General features: G+C 38.0%; 1 long non-coding RNA gene across 1 annotated transcript; it reads right to left on the reverse strand.

Annotated features, from left to right (window-relative positions):
• On the reverse strand, positions 1-11,073 carry LOC131369506 (uncharacterized). Its single transcript, XR_009207275.1, has 5 exons — positions 10,858-11,073; positions 3,128-3,186; positions 1,767-1,904; positions 1,553-1,633; positions 1-1,017 (listed from the first exon to the last, which is right to left on the reverse strand). It is a non-coding gene; the product is annotated as an uncharacterized LOC131369506 (long non-coding RNA).
• Between the last annotated feature and the right edge of the window lie 9,548 nt (positions 11,074-20,621).

Below are 20,621 nucleotides of genomic sequence, written 5' to 3' on the forward strand. Positions count from 1 at the left end.
CACTGAATTCACTTCCTTATTCAGAAACTTCATGAATCACACTACTCCAAAATTCCAGGAACATGTATGCAAAATAGTAACTTGTCTTTTTTTTCAAAATACAGGGCAAAGATGTCTTGTTCTCCTTCAATTCGAATTTCCCCAAAACCACATCGTTCATGTGACACTGAGAAGTCAAAGAATACAGGCGTATGAAAGATTACACAACACTACTTCTCACAATGCCCTTTCATCATACACAGTGACCTTCCTCAGTGGACCAACCCTAAACCAGCAGCTTGATAATGTATGATTTCAATAATGTAACATGATTAGACAGTACTTTCCAAGTCAAACCTGGTTCATACTAGTCTTCCTGATGTTTGGTGTGTTGAATATCTCCCTGCTTTGACTCTAGTTTGACCTGAATAGTGTCAAAACCCATCCCCACACACAAGGCTGCAGAATTTGAAGTTTACCTGTGAATCTGTGCCTGGACCTTGGCTATATATTTTGTCAGTCTCTTGGGACATGTGGCCTCTTGAAACAAAATATAATGTTGGATATTATTAGATTATTGGATATTATTAGTTGAATATGGAGTATTATTATTATTATTATTATTATTATTATTATACTACCACTAACACAGAAGATCTTTTATTTTAACTTGTCACTTGCAAATCTATCATGTCAGTAACCATCAACCTTTAATCAATCAATAATTGTAGATCTGGCAAGTTTGTCTTGATGCATATATAGTTATAGTAAACATTTTAATATTTGTTATATGAAAAACATGTTTAAAAATGTTGTTGTTCTTTCGGCTGCTCCCTGTTTGGGGTCGCCACAGAGGATCATTTGGTCCACACATTTCGATTTGGCACGGGTTTTGCGCCGAATGCACTTCCTGATGCAACCCTCCTATTTAATCCGGGCTTGGGACTGCCGCTGAGACTTAACTCTTCCATGACTGGGTTAGTGCCCTGCCCAGGAATCCAACCCAGGCCGTGGCAATGAGAGCGCAGGATCCTGCTGCTGGACCACCAGGAAGCACAAAAACATGTTTAAAAATAATATATAAAAATCACTGAAATAAATGATTAATCAGACACTCACTGAGCAGAATCTTAGGAACAACAACACACCTACATATTCATGTAATCATCTAATCATCCAATCATGTAGCAGCAGTGTCATGCATAAAATCATGCAGCTTTGGTCCCCATCTTCTGGTAATGTTAACATCAGCCATCAGAATGGGGAAAAATATGATCTCAGTGGCCTGTCTGGTTGGTGCCAGACAGGCTGGTTTGAGTATTTCTATAACTGCTGATCTCCTGGGATTTTTGCACACAACAGTCTCTAGAGTTTAGAGAGTTCAGAATGGTGCAATAAAGGAAAATATCCAGTGAGCAGCAGTTCTGGGACAGAAACACCTTGTTAATGAGAGAGGTCAATGGAGAATAGCAAGACTGGTTGAAGCTGACAGAAGGGCTGCAGCAACTCAGATAACCACTCTGTAGAATATTGGTGAGCAGAAAAGCATGTTAGAATGCAAAACATGTCAAACCTTGAGGCAGATGGGCTACAATCATGGCAAGTTCCTCTTTTGTCAGGCAAGAACAGAAAGCTGAGGCTGAACAGATGAAAACTTGAAAAACATGTGATGGAAGAGTCAGAGTTTGATGACAACAGCATGAATACATAGACCCAACCTGCCTTGTATTATCAGTCTGGTTTGGTAGAGATGGTGTAATGAGGTGAAAAATGTTTTCTTTACTCACTTTGCACCTAGCCAATTTGAATATTGTTGCTGATGTTGTGAACTGCGATGGACTGGCGACCTGTCCAGGGTGTACCCCTGCCTTTCGCCCTATGTGCGCTGGGATAGGCTCCAGCAGACCCCCGTGACCCTAGGAGTCCTAGGAATAAGCGGGTATAGACAATGAATGAATGAATGTCGTGAACTGCTTGATGACCACAATTTACCCATCTTTTAATATTTACTTCCAGCAAGATAATGCACCATGTCTCAAAGCAAACAGCATCATTATCACGACAATGAGTTCAGTATTTTCCCTGGTGGCTTCCCAGTCACCAGATCAGAATCCAGTAGAATTTGGGATGTAGTAGTACAGGAGGTTCGAACAGGAAAGTGTGCCTGAAAAATATGTAAGGATTGTGTGATGCAATCATGTCAGCTTCTCAAAGGAATGTTTCCAATATCTTGTGGAATCCATGCCATGTAGAACCGAGGCTGTTTTTGAGAGCAAAGTGAGGCACCAACCCAGCATTAGTACAGTGTTCCTAACAAAGTGCTCAGTGAGTTTATGTCTTTGCTAGTTATATATGTACAATTAGTATGGCTTGTATTTGATGGCTACACCTTAAAGGGTTTCGAACATTTCTTTGGTTGCTTTTAGCACTCATTTGTGCAGATGATTTGAGCACATCCGAGGAAATGTAGGAGGTGTGGAGTGGCTTTACTCGCCATGGGCGGTTTTGCATAACTGCATAAATGTATGGCATTTTGCACCAATTAATGAAAAGGAGAAAAAAAAGATAGCATCATTAACAAAACCACACTGATGGATTAGTTGGATTAGGCAAGCTTTGCATCTGAATCAAGCTTCACATATCCACAGAACAATAATCTAACATACCTGGCTTTATTCTTTTAATTAATGTTCCTTACTTTTTTATTCACTTATATTTTGTCCATAAGGTTTTTAAAGAAAAAATACAGAGTACAAAACACATCGGCTTTATAAATACAACTTGAAAAACAAAGCTTAATAGTTAAATATCAAGCAAAGATGCCTTTACACATTATTCTGGTTGTTCCCTTAACTGTATATATACTTTTACAGACACTGTAAAACATCTGGCTAGCTGTAAATGATTTCAGTGTTTGGATATTTAGCTGTGATATTCTGATACCTCCACAGGTTTTGGCTAGCATAATTTGCAATCATTATCATGCTGGTTCCTCTGTAGCATTTAAAACTGAAGATAGCTGCTCATCTGTTTCTGCTGTCTCAGACACTGCTGATGCTGATGTAGCATTTGGCGCCTGAAATGTAGTCTTTCAGCAGGAAACTGCTTTATTTTGATTGGGTCTCAAAACTGAATTCAGTTGGCTTACAGGGTTAATTTCTTTCTTTCTTTCTTCTTCTTCTTCTTCTTCTTCTTCTTCTTGTTACTCTGTAACAGTGATCAAAAATAAATTCAGTGAAGATTAAATTTTATTTTTAAACAACTCAAGTAAATGTAATATGAATTTTTAATACTCAACGAAGTACAATTACAGTGAACTATGCGCTTGACCACTGTAACAAGAGTACATGCGGTTCATTACTTTCTGTCCCTGGTGGTATTGTAGCTTTAGATGCATCGCTCAACAGCATTCTTATGTACCTTATATAACAATACAGTTGTTTATGGACTTAATTTAATAAGTAAACATTGCAAAAAACTAAAACATAGAAAATATTAATATATAGAATGGAAAAAATTACACTTAAAAGTTTAAAGCTTTAGTATGTATGTATGTATGTATACATACACACATATATATATATATATATATAATGTAGACTGTCACTGGGAAGATGAGTGACTCCTATCTGCTGTACAAAATGTGTTTGCTGGCTGCATGTGACCCACATCCCCTGTACAATGTCCCAAACATGGGCCCCATCAGTGGCTGATAAGCCTGGGTAGCCTTAGGTCAGCTCTGGGTCAGTGCTCCTAGGACACAGTGTTCTCAGAGCCAGGTCTGAGACTTATTACCCACATGCTCTCTCCATGTAACATGAAAAAAACAGCTCTCCAACAGCATGAGTAGCTGAGGTCATTTAAACGCCCTTTTATGTCTTATACAACCAGAAGAGTTAGGTTAACTTGCGCTTGTATGATACATGCTGGCATTAGACTCATGCTTATGTATGAATGATCACACACTATATATTTGCATGATTTTACCCCTTGATCATGGTACACTCTACAGTGTTATGAGTTGGGAGGAAAAGTCACATCATTCGGTGGAGAACGTTTGCTCCCTCTGTCATTTGCACAGCACCATGGTGTTAGCCTGACGGAAATATTCTCTTCTCTCCTGTTCAGAGGTCTGAAGCAGAGCCAAGCAGAAGGGTTTGTGAAATCACAAATCACATGGTTCCCCTCCCAGCCCTAGGAAATTTCACGGGCGATTTCACTGTCAAGATGGACAGTGTATGACATGTGGGTGTGCAGTGGAGCATTGAGGCTCGCTGTGAAGAGCTGGTGAGAGCGTGCTGGGAGATCGAGGCGTCTGTCTCTATGACGTCACATTATAATGAGTGAGCTTAAGTCCTTGTTACGTTATTATATGTTTTCTTGAAAGTAGCCTATACATTTGAATAAAACGATGTATGCACAGTGTTAGTGTCATCAAGCACTCATCCTAAAGAGAGTGTTTCTGTCCATGCACCATTTATGTCCTAAATTTCTTTCCTTCATATTAGGTTTGCATGCATTGTTTTGGTCATTATTGCAATGGATCCAAAGCCCATTCCTGGAATATTGTGCACAAAGCTGGAATAGAAATAAAATTGGTCACCAGTCCATCACAGCTGTGTGTTTCTGCATTCACAAACACTTGAATATGCCAGTAGATTTACCAATAATTATATAATAATGTTTGCTTAGTTGAGTTGTTATATATTTGTACACATGATTCCTAGCCTATAGAATGAGTGAAAGCTGTGCACTGCACACAGCAGGCTTTATTAAAGGCCGACATGATTTAAGGTTTTGGCAGAGCTCCAGTGAATGGTTCCTGCTGATGTCTGCACTGAAACCTGGCAGCACACACACAGTGTCAAAGCAGAGAAGAACAAAACAGCAGCCACTCTTACACCGTTAAACAGCTGAATGTCTCTCCCCACGTTGTAAGGAAGTGTTGCAAATGGCATGCTAACAGCTAGTTACATGTGGTTGCATGGTTAGCACTGTGCTAATTAGTATTCTTTAGCTTCTAGCCAGATTTCATTCTTTTGGTGAAACACTGTTTTAATAGAGCTGAAAATTCCTTCTTGGAATTAGTTTAAATTCTCTGAAAAAACCCTTTCAATAATTTCACAGCATATTTCAGTTTACTGTGAAGCTGACCGCAATCACGAGTCCCACACAAACTGTGAATGAATGATGTTTACATAGGGTGACCATACATCCTCTTTTTCCCAGACATGTCCTCCTTTTGGGACTAAAAACATGCGTCCGGCCGGGATTTCTAAATCTCCTAAAATGTCCAGGATTCGGCTTCTGCTTTCTACACTCATCATTTATTGTATGCGTTTCTGCATTACTTTTACCTTTCTCTCTGTTTTAGCTGGTCTCACTTATTTTGTGAGACCAGGTGAAACAGATGATGCTGTTACTGCTGCGGAGGGAGTTTTTGCATCCCACACCACGAAGCATCGAAATAGCTATAGATCAATCGACTGCACATCTGCCTTGTTAAAAAAGGGTTTCCCTGATTCTGAGACAGCGCAAAAAATTTTCAAGCGCTCGTATGAAGACTGAAACAATTGTTAACGCTGTGATAGTGCCACATTTGGTCAACATAGCTCTGAAAGCACTGGAAGACATATTGGGAAAGATTCGTTCTTCAGGAAAGTATACCAAAGAACATCAGGAGGACTGAAATGATTTTTGACTGAAATAGTGTTTTTTTTTTTGTAGTAATAGTGGATTTGTTTGTTATTATTCTATTAGTGAGGGCCAAAAGTTGAATGGAAAGGATGTTATTACTTTATGTATTAAAGTTCAGTAACATAGTTTCATGGTTGTGAACGCATTTGTCAAGTATTTACACCCTCCCAACCCCATCCCAATCCTTCTGCACACAGTGGGTGTCCGTCTGCCTCCTGCCCCCACTGTCCTCTTTTTTGAAAACTGAAATATGGTCACCCTAGTTTACAGTGTAAAAATATAAACATATACTGCAAATTGTATAGCAAAATAATACAATTTTAGACAATTTTTTTTACTGTAGCTATGTTACAGTTTGCTGCTATAGATACACACTGCTTCCCAAAAACCTTTACATTTATATTCTGTTATTTTGATGCTGAATTCTGCAAACATCTACAAATGTGCTTCAAAGGTTTTCATATTTTTAACGGGAAAAATAACATATGTAACTTAGCCAAAACAAATCTGATCTCAATAAATCACTTTCCCATTTAACCCTTTCCATTTGAAGCATTACTGACCTGATCTTTAGACTGAAACCAAGACTTTTTATTTTTGAATCCTAAAAGCTGAAATTTGATTTTCAGGGAGGTCAACAGAGTTTTAGGCAAAACCTTCTGAGGTAAATGTATAAATGCACATTAAAAAAATATTTTTTAGTCAATTTAGTAAAAGGTAGTAAATGTCTTTCAACAACTAACATAAATGGAACACTGAAGACATAAGGTCAGTCTTCTTAGTGAAAGAAACCTTTGGAGTGAATGTCCTTGCAGATGAACCTCACAAAGGCACACCAACCAGACATAACCTTATGCCTAATATTGTGTCGGTCCCAATTTTGCTGCCAAAACAGCCCTGACCCATCATGCACTGTGTATTCTGACACCCTTCTATCAGAACCAGCATTAACTTCTTCAGCAATTTGAGCAACAGTAACTCGTCTGTTGGATCGGATCACACGGGCCAGCCTTCACTCCCCATCTGCATCAATGAGCCTTGGCCATCTATGACCCTGTCACCGGTTCACCACTGTTCCTTCCTTGGACCACTTTTGATAGATACTGACCACTGCAGACCGGGAGCTGACCACAAGATCTGCAGTTTTGGAGATGCTCTGATCCAGTCGTCTAGCCATCACAATTTAGCCCTTGTCAAACTCGCTCAAATCCTTACACTTGCCCATTTTTCCTGCTTCTAACACATCAGCTATGAGGAAAAAATGTTCACTTGCTGCCTAATATATCCCACCCACTAACAGGTACCATGATGAGGAGATAATCAGTGTTATTCACTTCACCTCTCAGTGCTCATAATGTTATGCCTGATCGGTGTATATAGAAACACCAGTACAGATGCACATTAATGCAGTTGTCCAATCAGACAGTCATGTGGCGATGACACTGTATAAAATCATGCAGTTATATATATATATACCCTCCAACACTATAGGAAAATCAAGGCCAGTTTATTTGTTTTTTGGCTGTAGACTGAAGACGTTTGAGACTTACCGATTGAGTTTGAGACTTACTAACACAAACCCATGTTTGATGTCCGGTGACACAGACATCAAGACGTCCTTAATTGTTAAGTTCTAAAGAGAAGATATACCTAGTAATAACCATCTGAAATTACTTTTGATATGAAAAATGTATCTTGTTATTTGGTATGGAAAAATGAACATGGTTCATAGCCACTGCTTTATTTTCAATTCAGGTTACTGAAGCAGAGTGAGTTGCATAAACTTCTTACATCACAGCTTCTCCATTGTTACAATACTGATAGGCTAATCTGCATTTATTTATTCAACTGAATGTGAATTATTCATAGCCAGGCTCATCAACCCTGAGCTGTCTCTGGCACTTGTGGAGTTTATTACGAAAACAAAGATAACCTGAGAAAAAGTGTTCACTCTCTGCCTACTGGTTCATTTTCACCTCTTGCCATTCCCCGAAAGATTCACTGCAACCTTTCAGTTATTGCCCTTGACTTTCTCAGAACACCTTAAATGGACATTATGTGTAACATTCCACCATGACCACCCATCTTTCTTTCTTTCTTTCTTTCTTTCTTTCTTTCTTTCTTTCTTTCTTTCTTTCTTTCTCTCTCTCTCGCCTCCCTCTTTCTCATCCTCCCACGTGCACAAACACACACTTTGTTTCCTGGCAACATGCAAGCGTGGGGAGGAATGTTGAAGGGCTTTCGTGTCACAGAAGGCTGCAGCGTCCAGCACACACACTGATTTTGTTAAGTAGCTGAACACACCGCTTGGCTGTAGGACATAGCGGAGCTCATTTCTATGCCACCTCCACCATGCTAGTTAAAACTACCTTACTCGCTTCAGGACATCTTTATGTGTGCTGGCACTGGAAAGTTTGAGGAGAGTACAGTTATAGAGTTTTAACTTTGTTTGCCCTGCAGTCAAAAGTTCAGCTTGTTATTTTATGACTTGGTGTCTGTCAGTTACATTTCTGCCCATGTTTTAAAGGTTTATAAGACAGAAATCTCTCTAAAATGTTCATATAATGTTAAAGATCACATACCCTGAAATGATATCGATAGCAGATGGTACTGAATGCACATTCCTAAATGTATTCAGTAATGTTTTCTACAATATTACTATATGGGAATGTAAAAAGTAAATGTATTTTCAATTCTGCTTTTTCATAATGGCTGCTTTGTATTGGAAATTGGCCTTACTTGTGCTCCATTACAGCCTAACCTTAGTTACATTCATTTTTGTTTTTCATATTTTAAGCCAGATGCTATTTGTACTTCTGTAAACAATGGAAATACACTCAATACACCTACGTCGAGCTATTCCAAATATAACACAGTAACCTAAAATTAGCTTCCTTGCTAGCAATTATTTTTAATCACACACTAAAAAGACTTACTAGCTTCATGAATTTCATCATTGGTTTAATTACGTAGTGTAATAATTAACCTAATGTTAGGTAGGTTGAACTTGGTTAATTACTAAAATCAAATACAGACTGCTGCAAAATTAAGTCATCTTTTAAGCTAATTACCAGCACAGCCCCATGCTTAGCAAGTAAAGTGCAAAAAGTACTTTTATACTAAGCATAAGATTAATTCTGACCTTTGTATCTTTAAATTTATTCTAAACATAAAATAATGTCAAGAATTAAAGGTGAATTGTGTGTGTGTGTGTATGTGTGTATGTGTGTGTGTCTTTATAAGGATACAAATAGCTGTACTGTGTCCAATGGTATTTTCACCCGGTTGCCAATAGACAGTCCTTATTTTGAATGATCTTTAATAGCAGTTTTTACTTTATGAAAGTTCATCTGCAATAATGCTATCAGCTGGAGGTTGACATATTGCACCAATAACTAGATCCACCTCCTTAAACATCTTTAAACATAAAGTCCTGGCCTAAAGAAGTTGTTAAAATGGGGAACTGCTGTCATGAATCAGAGCTTCTGTTTTGTTTGTAACCGAAAACTGCCACCTCAGAGAGAGTCATGGCCCTGAGGTGTGTCCAGGCAACCAGCCAAAAACTTGCTTATTGTAACTTTCTGGGGGGCAAAAAGAAGCAGAATACAGTGTACTCATAGACATTATAGTGGTTTCTCAATGAATTATTACTTATGAATATTTAAATATTTAATGACAGTGGAACTAGACATTAAAAAAGAAATTGTACAAAAATGAAATACATCCCAATTCAAAGTAAATGTGTAAACATCATCAGTTTACTTGTAAAAGTCTGTCAACATGGATTCCACAGCAGCTTTATCTTCACCACATGAGTACTATTAGGTGTTTGGATTTGAACGTAAAATGTTTTGAAAGTAAAATGTCCTGTGCCCAGTGCCAAGGCTAGTCTGTGTGTAAGAAAGCATCTTCTTACTGCCTGCAGGGGATCAGCTACCAAAATTGCAAACCACAGCCTCCTGGATTATTAAATGTGAAAACACATTCTCCATGAAAATGTATTGCACAGAAGAAGCAGGTCTGCCATGCTAACACATAACAATCTCTGTCTCGGGGCATAACATGCCTTGATCGTTCTAAATGTCCATCCACAGTCAGTTTGAGAGGTCAGTACAGCTGTTTCTGGTCGAACTTGAAATTTACTGGTCTAAAGCCAGGTATTTGGTTTAGCCTTGACGTAGAGAGCTTGAGCCCTGACCCAACTGCAAATCCACAAACACACAAATAATTGTTTCTTTCCAAGTTCAGGAGTCAAATAGAGTCTGTTTGTGTATAAATAGCCTTGGATGTACTCTTTCCCCTTTATCTCCCATGCCTGCACCCACAGCCAAAAACACTTCAGGGAACTGCAAATCACAGCAGTGTCCTACAAAGCCAGAGGACACCCACAGTTTGTGTATCTCTAGTTGTGTCTGCATGCGTGTGTGTGTGTGTATGGACACTGTATGCGTGTCCATGTACAAGCCATGTATGTATGCATATCTACAGTAGTTGAAGACTACATTGAAATCTGGTATGTTTTTTTTCTCTTTTCAATTAAAAATTGGAAACAAACATGGTTTCAGTATCCTGAGATCTTCAAAACAAATAAACTAAATAATCACTGTCTTTATATTCAAGATATTATTCCTATTTAAATGGAAGCAAATTTGTGCTATGTTTGGCACTATTATACTTCCATACTATGTTAACTGACCATGTTAACTACTTTGTACAAAAGGTCAGATTTTTCTCATGTATAATCTCTTCTGGAGTTCATCTAAAATGAATCATACGGTTTTGCACAAGCTTGGAGTCCATTACCATACAGCACACTGTCAGTGAAGCAAAGAAAGAGACAAAACAAACACTAAGAAACTCGGTGCTTCATTTAAATATTCATGTAAAAATGAGATTCTTCTTTTTACTCAAGTTGTTGTCAATTATATAACATGTAAAATTCTTGTGTACAGTTTGAAAATTGTTGTATTGAATTAGAAAAACAAATGCAAAATAGAAGCACTGTCAGTAGAGCTGTCAGATTTTAGAACTCACTATTTATGGTATATCTGTGAGAGGGAGAGAGAGAGAGAGAGAGAGAGAGAGAGAGAGAAAACATGGCTTAGAAAAGTGGTTCTTTTACTCAAAAGCATGAGACAAAGGTTTCTATTCAATCAAACCTGAAAGAAACCAAGGACTTACTTTGTGTTGTTTCATTTCAAGGCACTTCCTTCCTCTTATTCTACAGTGCTTTTATTGCTGCACTTCTCACTAGTTGTGAAGGGCCAAGGAAATTTCCACACTTAATTCTGATTTCTTCATTAGGCAATGCAGTCTCTCTGTTTCTCTTCTCATCAGTCTTGCTATAAAAAAAAAGAAACAGTGCTGGAGATGTTGGAGTGCTGTTTGAACAGGAAAGAAAGCTTTATACATTAAGGGATTCTGGGAGGTTATGGAGTAATTCATGTTAATGTACCTTTGGCTCGAATGACTAATACATTTTTTCCAAGCAAATTTTTTAGCCACCCATAAAAGCATTTTGTGATTTCATCATGTTTCCCTGCATAGAGAAACTCACATTCCAAAAACTGTGTTTAAGATAAACAGATATTTTTTGTAAAATTCTTTTAATTCACTATCTTGTCAAAGGTTTCTGTAAATAAAATACTGATTCTGTATCATTGGTCATTGTAGAGGTGGGCTACATAAACATAAAGTGCCTTTAATTTTTGTTCATGGTCACCACAAAATCAGCTTATGTAAGACATTCTCTCAAATCTGGATCATCTAATCATCTAAAGATATTAATTAGAGTATAAAAGCTGCATCTCTGAATTTAAACTACGTACACAAAGGTTTGAGGATACGTGTTCAGCACACCCATAAATGTTGACGCATAGGTGGAAGCACAAATTTGGACAGGATGTCTTTATATGCTGTAATATTACAATTCAGTTGAACATGCTGCAGCATGACAATGTCCCTGTGCACAAAGCAAGCTCCATGAATACATTACATTAACCAGTGTTGGAATGGAAGATCTGGTGTGGTCTTCACAGAGCCCTGACCTCAACTCTACTGAAAACCTTAAGGATGAACTGGAACACTGACTGCACCTCAGACCTCATGAGTGCTTGACCTCACTAATGCTTTTGTAACTGAATGAGCAAATCCCCACAGCCACTCTCCAAAATCTAGCAGAGAGCCTTTATGAGAGTAATAGCAGACTAAATCTAGAATGTTATGTTCACAAAACATGTGTGTGAAAGCCATGTGTCTGTAAACGTTTGGCCATATATTGTATTTAAAATGCTTAATAGTAGAATCCTGAAAAAAACTGCCATTAAAATGAGATTAAAGCAAATGGACTTTAGCTTTTCTGGTCTTGATCAATCCTTCTCTGTGAAAATGCACATACAGTAGAGATATGTTTACAACAACAAAAGACAAGCCGAACTTGACTTGTTTCTCATATGAAATTTAACCTGTGACCATGAATCCTAAAAATGTGCAACAAGTACAAGGATGTACACATGGAACAAGGAATGGAGACTAAAGGACCTTTCCTGCGGGCACTGGAACATGTCTGACTCATAGAGGTGTACTGAGAAATGTCAGACATGTTGAGCACTGCCAAAGGTTAGCATATGGTGCATATGTAGTGCAGTGACCCAGGATGAAGAGATTCAGTTTCGGATGTGATGTGCTGATGAATGCTGGGCATAATATTAAGTGAAATAGTAATATATAGTGCAAACGTCTTTTTTTTAAAGCAACTGTTAGGATAGCTATGTGGTTCCTATAGGCGGTACCTTTTGTGTTAGTAAATGACTGAACACAATGACAGGATTCCATGAAAAAAAAAATCATCTATAAACCTGCTGTGCTAGCGCTGTTCTCTGCAAGGTCTGAGATAACACTGTGCTATACAAGAGTGCATATTTCAGCTGACTCATAGGCTGCCAGAAACACACTGTGCACTTGGCCTCACTTCTTCCACACTTCTCCCCTCCACCTCAACTTCCCTAACCAGGATGTATAGACAGCTCATTTCTGACAGCTGTCTTATCACACATTTTGTCTTTTTCTGCCACTTGGCATGAAGCAGCTGCCCACAATAGCATTTCCGCCTCTCACGCTTTTGCTCACACAAACAACCGGACTTTCTGTATAATACGAGGTCACCCTTGTCCCTGCTGATACAGGTTTACCTTTATGTGGCTTGTAATCTGAGCTTTTCTGGCCAGGCCGGGCCTCCTCTCCCCACTGAATGGACTGCACTGTGCCCTGCTACTGTTTCCTGAGCTTTCACTCTGCTTAGCTCGACACTATGATTATAGTAGAGCCTGTGGTTAGCCGGTTGCATTTGTGCTGAGGAGACACTGATCTACAGGGTCACCTCACGCTTGCCCACACACTCACCAGTACACACACAGAAAGCAGCACAGAGTTTGCAGAGACAACCAATAACTGACGGCTTAGAAGGAGAAAAAGACATTCTGAGAGACATAACTCAAACAGAGCAGTAAATCACAGCGATTATTACATGTCTGCCACTGCTTTTATGTAGAAGATCTATGTACATCAAAAGGTCTTATTACATACTGTAAGCATTGCTACTGGCCTTTATAAGATCCTTGCCAAGGCTGTTACATGCCAAGGTCAGTTTGGTGGACTTTTCTTCAATTTAAAACTTAACTTTTATTCAGAGCCAGTGATACAGATTCAGTAACAGCCATCCATACAACTCTTAGGTTATATTATTTATTGCTGTCATCATTAAATGCCTGTGGCTGTTATTCTCAATATAAACCTGATGTTTTCTTTCTTATATAATTTTATAGAATATACGAAATGCATAAGTCCTTGCTATGTTTGCATTGCATTTGTAGTTTAACCCTTAACTAAACCAAGTACTTGTTATAACGTTTTTAAATCTCAAACATTTTGCCTTTTCAATTATTTGTTTATATAATTTGTTTTCGCTTTTTTCCTTTTTTCCACTGAAATGTTTTTTATTAAACAAAATAAAATTTATTTTACTAATTGTATTAATTGCTTACAGACTTAAAACCTTTAGCTTACTATGCACTTCTTTATCGTTAAGCACATTATTCAGTAGCCGTTATTAATAAATCAGTCACAAATATAATAAAATATTTGGGAGACATTCCATTCAGAGTTAATGTGTTAATGAAACTTAAATCTCAGAAGTAACTACAGATAATTCAGAGATTTGCACGAGAACTACACACCCAATACAAAAAAAAAATCCCAGGAGTTTTTTAGTTACATACAGTTCTGAGCTTGTTTAAAGTCGGTTTTCTAGAAGCTGCTGAGAAAACCCTGTCTTGGACACCTATTCTTAAAAAAATTCTGCCAACTTTTCTGACAATAAAGTGCAGATGACTTGAATAATCTGAATGTTGCGGTGTGTAATTCTGAATAGGATAAAGGATTAACTTTCCTTACTTTCTTAGTTATGAAGAATGAAGAAAAAGTAAGTCTTGATCCTCTGAGGGTGGATCAAGAGGTTAATTGTACCTGGTTGCCACATTGGCATGCTAATTTCATTTCTAAATGCAGATGATGTTTCCCTTCCAAAGTGCATTCCCACTTTACTCCAACTGCCCCCTCGACAGACTCAAATTCCCCAAGATAATGCGGAAACTGGGATTCCCTTTTCCACTAACAGACCACCTGATTTTTTCATTTAAACTATCACAAAACATACCGTGAAGCTTCAATAAGAGAAGCTGGGAATGTTGGACGAGACTCCTGCACAGTTTTCTATCATACAAATTAAAGCAAGCAATATGCCCCCTCCCCTCTCTCCTCCCTTTTTTCCCCTCATAGTACTTTTGTTTTTATTGCTTTAATTGGCAAAGTGACTCATGCATACCCCTTCTCGAGGGAGCAAATTATTACGTACCTTCAAAACAACTCAGGAGCCTCAAAACAAACCGGACTACAGGAACTGCATGGATTTACATTCTGTGAGGGTTAGCATGAAAGGAAAAAAAATCAATTCTACATTTGTACATTGTATTAAAAGGCATGTTGGTTACACTTTCTATGTAGGCCTTATATACACCAAACTATGAACTACATTATATGTGTTTATTATAATGTATTAATTAGGTACTTTACACATTTCTTATTGTTTATTGTGCATAACATTACAGCATTATTTATTATTATTTATTTATAATTTTTTTTATAGCAAAATAATCCTGGTTTCCTTTTGAGTAGTCTATTATTCATTGCTTTTAATGAGTGTGTGTGTGTGTGTTTGTGTTTTAATAACTGCAGTATGCAGTATGTAGTTGACTGTCTGTTTATTATTCAGTGTTTTCATGGTTTCAAGTGTAATTATAGGCTTGATGCAATTGTGAGAAATGTGTAAAATTATAATGGTAGGAAATGTCTGATGTATCTCAAGTACATGTCTCAAGCATAGCTAAATTACAGTATGTTACTTTCTGTTATTTGATGCTTGCAAAAAACACATGAAAAATGATCTCTGCCATTTCCTAAACATTATGAGTTCAAGGAAAGTACCATATATGAGGGAAATGCTGAACTTTTTTTTTAGCACAATAAAGTTTGTAACAATAGTTTTAACAACTTGTACAATCCTTTGAATTCACAGAAAATGACTTCACAGAAAATGTTTCCAGCGTTTCTTTAGCAAACGCCTTTTCTCCAGAGAAACTCTTTCTGTGGTAGACGATCCTTAAGTACAAACTGAACAAGTTTTCAAAATCCTCCTGAATTTTATGTTTAAGTTTAAAAAAAGGACTTACAGACAGAATTATGGTTCTTGCGGGTGGCTGTTGTTGTAAAGATAAGTATAGATGCGGAATAAAAGTACTTGTACTCTGTATTACTATATTGTCCTTATGTTTAGTGGCTTGCCCCTGCTAGCTCACAGAAAGGAAAGCAGCATGCTTTATTATCGCACATGTTAAAGTAAGCATTTTCGATTGTGCTTTTGTTATTTTCTAAGATGAAAACCTTCCATCGCATTCCCTGTGGAGAAACAAGCACACAACCTGAATCTGCAGCAGTGGAAACCTAAAGTCCCACTGGGAACATGCACTCTTCTGCACAGCTCTTTCCTCTACAGTTAAATATAGAATTGATTTAGAATTGAACCAAGACACACTCTTAAAGCAGCCAACTCCACTGTTGCCTCCACATCCTGCATAAAGAGTACTAATTTCCATGTGAACGACAGCACAGTTGGCAGACAATGCTGAATTCTGAATGTCTGATATGTAGGCTCTTTAACAAAACCGAGCGAAATGAAAGGCAGCCTGTTCTGGAAGGACAAGCACAAAAGCCATAGCCTTGCTCTGCACATAGGCCCCCTCACATATGCTCAGTGATTGGTTGCTTTTTTGCTAGCATGTGCTGCGTTGGTGGTGACAGTAGTATTGTGTGTGTGTATGTGTGCGATGTGTGTGTGTGTGAGTGTGTGTGTATGTGTGTGTGTGTGTGTGTTTAGCGGATGGGATATGGTGCTAGAAAATGGGTGAGGTCAGGGTTGGAGGCCCCACAGGCAGGCTGCCCTAAGCTCAGAGAAAACAACTGGGCATTACAATGGACAGGAGAAAAAGAGAGAGAGAGAGAGAGAGAGAGAGGTGGGGGGCAGGAGAGAGAGTTTGATTCTTTTTTTTTTTTTCAAACAAACTCCATATATGCAAGATTTATTTCCCTCTGGTTATAACAATCAATCCCTATTGTCAAACCTCACCCTTGCCCCCCTTTGCTTTTTAAATTAAACATGTATTTTTATATTAATGCAATCTTCCATGGTGATGTGCTAATTTCCCTGAAATGTCCTGGCATCAAGCGGATATTTGGCCCCCAAAAAACACATACTCCCTCCTCTAGCCCAACCGCTCTACACACACACACACACACACACACACAGATTCAGTTCACTTACAATTTATTGTGTTCTGGACTTATATTTATTGATTTCATGTCAGTCAGAGTGTCTATGAGAGAACAGTGGCAACAGAGTGTGAATTGGATTAACTGTAGAGAAATGGGGGGAGAAATAAAGTAGTTAGATGTTAGCAATTCAACCTTGACCGTACAGCAAAGGACATTGCCTGTGTTATATAATGAGGATCAATTCACTGTGTACTCCTATTCCTATAGTGTGTGTGTGTGTGTGTTAAAGTATCTATGGTACTTTAAGAGGATTAAAGCTCTTCCTGTGCAGCAGTTATTATGCATTTCATTGTTCTTATAAAACCAGTTACTTCTTTGGATTTATATTTCACTCAAAAATATACTCACTTCTGTTATCTTACGCACCTGAAATTCCCTGGAATTATTTCAAAACTGTCTTACAACAAAATGCCTCCTAATGTGAAAATTACAGCTCTGGTTAGTAGTTAAATTGTTTAGTACAGTAGATAATTTAGAGCAGGACGGAAAATACATTTTCAAGAGGATGTTAATGTTTAAGCTGAGCATTTTTATGCTTTTAGCCAGTATGAATATGTATTTTTTTTGTGTCTAATAAAATGTTTGCCCTTTATGAGAAATAGTCTCTGAGCCAGCCAGTAGCAAGAAACTGGAAAGGCAGCAATTTGAAGTCGACAAACATACACACATCGAGAACATCTGGTGCATGCATTTTTAGTAATAGAGGTAGTTTTGGGTCTGTGTGTGTGTCTGTGTGTTTGTGCACGTGTATGTATGCGTGACAGAGAGAGAGAGAGAGAGAGAGAGAGAGAGAGAGAGGGAGAGAGAAAGAGAGAGAGATTGTGCTTACACATGTTAAGGATTTTAGAGATGAACAGTGGGAGAGCAGAGGAGTGCAGTACAGCTGAGACAATTTCCCATTGCGCCATGTGTTTCTTTCTGAAAAACAGAACATTCACAATAAATTTGTGCAACAGTTTCTCCAAGACAATGGTGTGAACTTATATTCATTTACTTATCCAGATTAACCGCATATCCTGAGTCTTTCATAGGAACAATAGGCACGTGTCAAGAATACACTACAGACATAATGCCAGTCCATCACCAGTCACCATGAACACACATTCACACACTCATTCACACTGAGCGGTAATTCAGAATAGCCAATCCTCCTACCAGCATGTTTTTGGAAGATAAGAGGAAACTGGAGAACCCAGAGGAAAGCCACACAGTCATATGTAGAATATGAAACTCCACACAGACAGTAATCTGAGGATCAGGATCAAACCAGTGACCCCGGAGCTGGGTGATGGCAACAATGTGCCACTTTCCCATCATGTTCTTATATTTTATAATGTATTTATAACCGAACTTAGTCCACGAGGTCACTTTTTGTTCTTACTGTGTTGGTGAGGCAATAAGATACTTTGATGAGCTGTCCCTAAGGACTTCACCTGCCAAGTGCCAACTCATCCCACGGTTACATGGACAGGCAATCAGGAGAAATGAAATCAAATGTTTGCCTGAGGACACTGGCATAGCGAGCCGTTGTCATGGTGACAGTGCTTGGAGGGGCGTGATTTAGCTGACAGAGTTGTCCTGTATTCGGGAGTGTTGTTTAGGGAGATTGTTTCATAATCACGGCTCATTATTTTTTGATGCTTGGCTGAGATTAATCTGAGTGCTCTAGATCCTCTTGGCTTTGTATTTGCACTGCAAATGATTTCATAAAGTGATTCAAGAGAACACTTTTTCAACTATTAATGGGCAACAAATTGATAAAAGAAAAAACAAAAAAACAGTTGTAGTTAAAATAGTAAGCTATAATAGTAAGATTATAGAAATCTTTCATTGCTATTTTAAGCTAATCTCTGCAGAATTTTCCTCATTATATGTGATTACCACAAGGATTTCACAAACATTTGCTTTTTTGAAGAAAACAAGAGAAAATCTTGTTGCTGAAGTCTTACTTATAATTATAATCCATCCATCCATCCACAAATGTTTTGAAAAAGTTCAAATATCTTGCATCAACTCAACTCTATCTACTTTTTCTTTTTTATAAGATCAACAAAACAAAATCTAAGATTATTAAACCTATTTCTAGGCATATTTCATTAGTTTTTAGCTTCATCGGCAGATATTTTGTTGTTTTTTAGAAATTATTTAAAAAGATAAAAAGAAAAATAAATAGTCAAATGTCTAAAAATGGGTGTAATAATCTTAGATTTGGTTTATCTTCAATAATATTAAGTATTAATTAGGACTAATATTAATTGTGTAATCTTATTATAAGAAATATTAGATGAATGTGACTAGATGCATGATATTTTAACTGTGTACTGCATATCGGTTTTATAAAATGTTTTCTGTCATAAGTCATATACACCGATCAAGCATAACCTTATGACCACCTGCTTAATATTAATTAATAAACAGCCCTGACCCGTCATGCACTGTGTATTCTGACACCTTTCTATCAGAACAGCATTAACTTCTTCAGCAATTTGAGCAACAGTAGCTCGTCTGTTGGGTCAGATCACACGGGTCAGTCTTCCCACGTGCATCAGTGAGTTTTGGCCATCCATGACACTGTTGCTGGTTCACCACTGTTCCTTCCTTGGACCACTTTTGATAGATACTGTCCACTGCAGACCGGGAACACCCCACAAGAGCTGCAGATGCTCTGATCCAGTCGTCTAGCCATCACAATTTAGCCCTTGTCAAACTCGCTCAAATCCTTACGCTTGCCCATTTTTCCTGCTTCTAACACATCAACTTTGAGGACAAAATGTTCACTTGCTGCCTAATATATCCCACCCACTAACAGGGGCCATGATGAGGAGATAATCAGTGTTATTCACTTCACGTCTCAGTGCTCATAATGTTATGCCTGATCAGTGTATATAGAAACACCAGTACAGATGCACATTAATGCAGTTGTCCAATCAGACAGTCATGTGGCGATGACACAGTGTATAAAATCATGCAGTTAGATCAAGGGTCAGATCAAGAGCTTAGTTATTTTTCATATCAAACATCAGAATGGGGAAATGTGAGCTCAGTGGCTTTGGCTGTTGTATGGTTGGTGCCAGATGGTTTGGTTTGAGTATTTCAGAAACTGCTTATCTCCTGGGATTTTCACACACAACAGTCTCTAAAGTTTATACAGAATGGTGCAAAAACACAAAACATCCAGTGAGTAGCAATACACCAGTGACTGAGATAATCACACTTTAAAGCCGTGGTGAGCAGAAAATCATCTCAGAACACACAGCACATTGAACCTTGAGGCAGATGAGCTACAACAGCAGAAGAGCTCATCATGTTTCACTCATTTCAGCCAAGAACAGGAATCTGAGGCCACAGTGGGCAGAGGCCCAGAAAAACTGGACAGTTGAAGACTGGAAAAAACATTGCTTGGTCATTCTCCAAATTTTAACTGTTCACTTTTGTAGGCACACTGACACACACACACACACACACACATTCTTGTGTCTGAAAAGATTTGCCATTTAACATAAATGTATTTAACCGATGAATTCATGGAGGTGTTCCACAAAAAATTCACATTAACATTTTATTTATTGCTCCAGAACTTCCACTTCCATTAGAAATTCATTTTAATTTCTGTTCTCAGTACAGGGAAACATCTCAAAATGATTGTCTGTGCAAATCACACCCATTCTACTAATGTGGTAGCTGCAGGAGATGAACATGGTACTTTAATTTAATGCATATAATTTAATACACCTGCATTCTTATTGGAGCAGAATGTATAAATTGTAAACCCTGTAAACTTTTTTATATTTCTCTGGCTGTCTTACATTTCCTGCCAGACAAAACTAAGCCAGACAAAATAAGACTCAGAAATCTATACCACCGCATCTTCTTTGTAATGTTAAGTGTTTTCTATTCCTCTCTCTATATAAGCATGTGTATTCGTATTCACTGCAGCATTCCAGTGCCTTCTTCAAGACAGTATTCTGAAACTAACTGTTGGTAAAAGTCTACAAGTTTTA

The sequence above is a fragment of the Hemibagrus wyckioides genome, linkage group LG02 (assembly GCF_019097595.1).
Source record: "Hemibagrus wyckioides isolate EC202008001 linkage group LG02, SWU_Hwy_1.0, whole genome shotgun sequence".
Lineage (NCBI taxonomy): Eukaryota > Metazoa > Chordata > Actinopteri > Siluriformes > Bagridae > Hemibagrus > Hemibagrus wyckioides.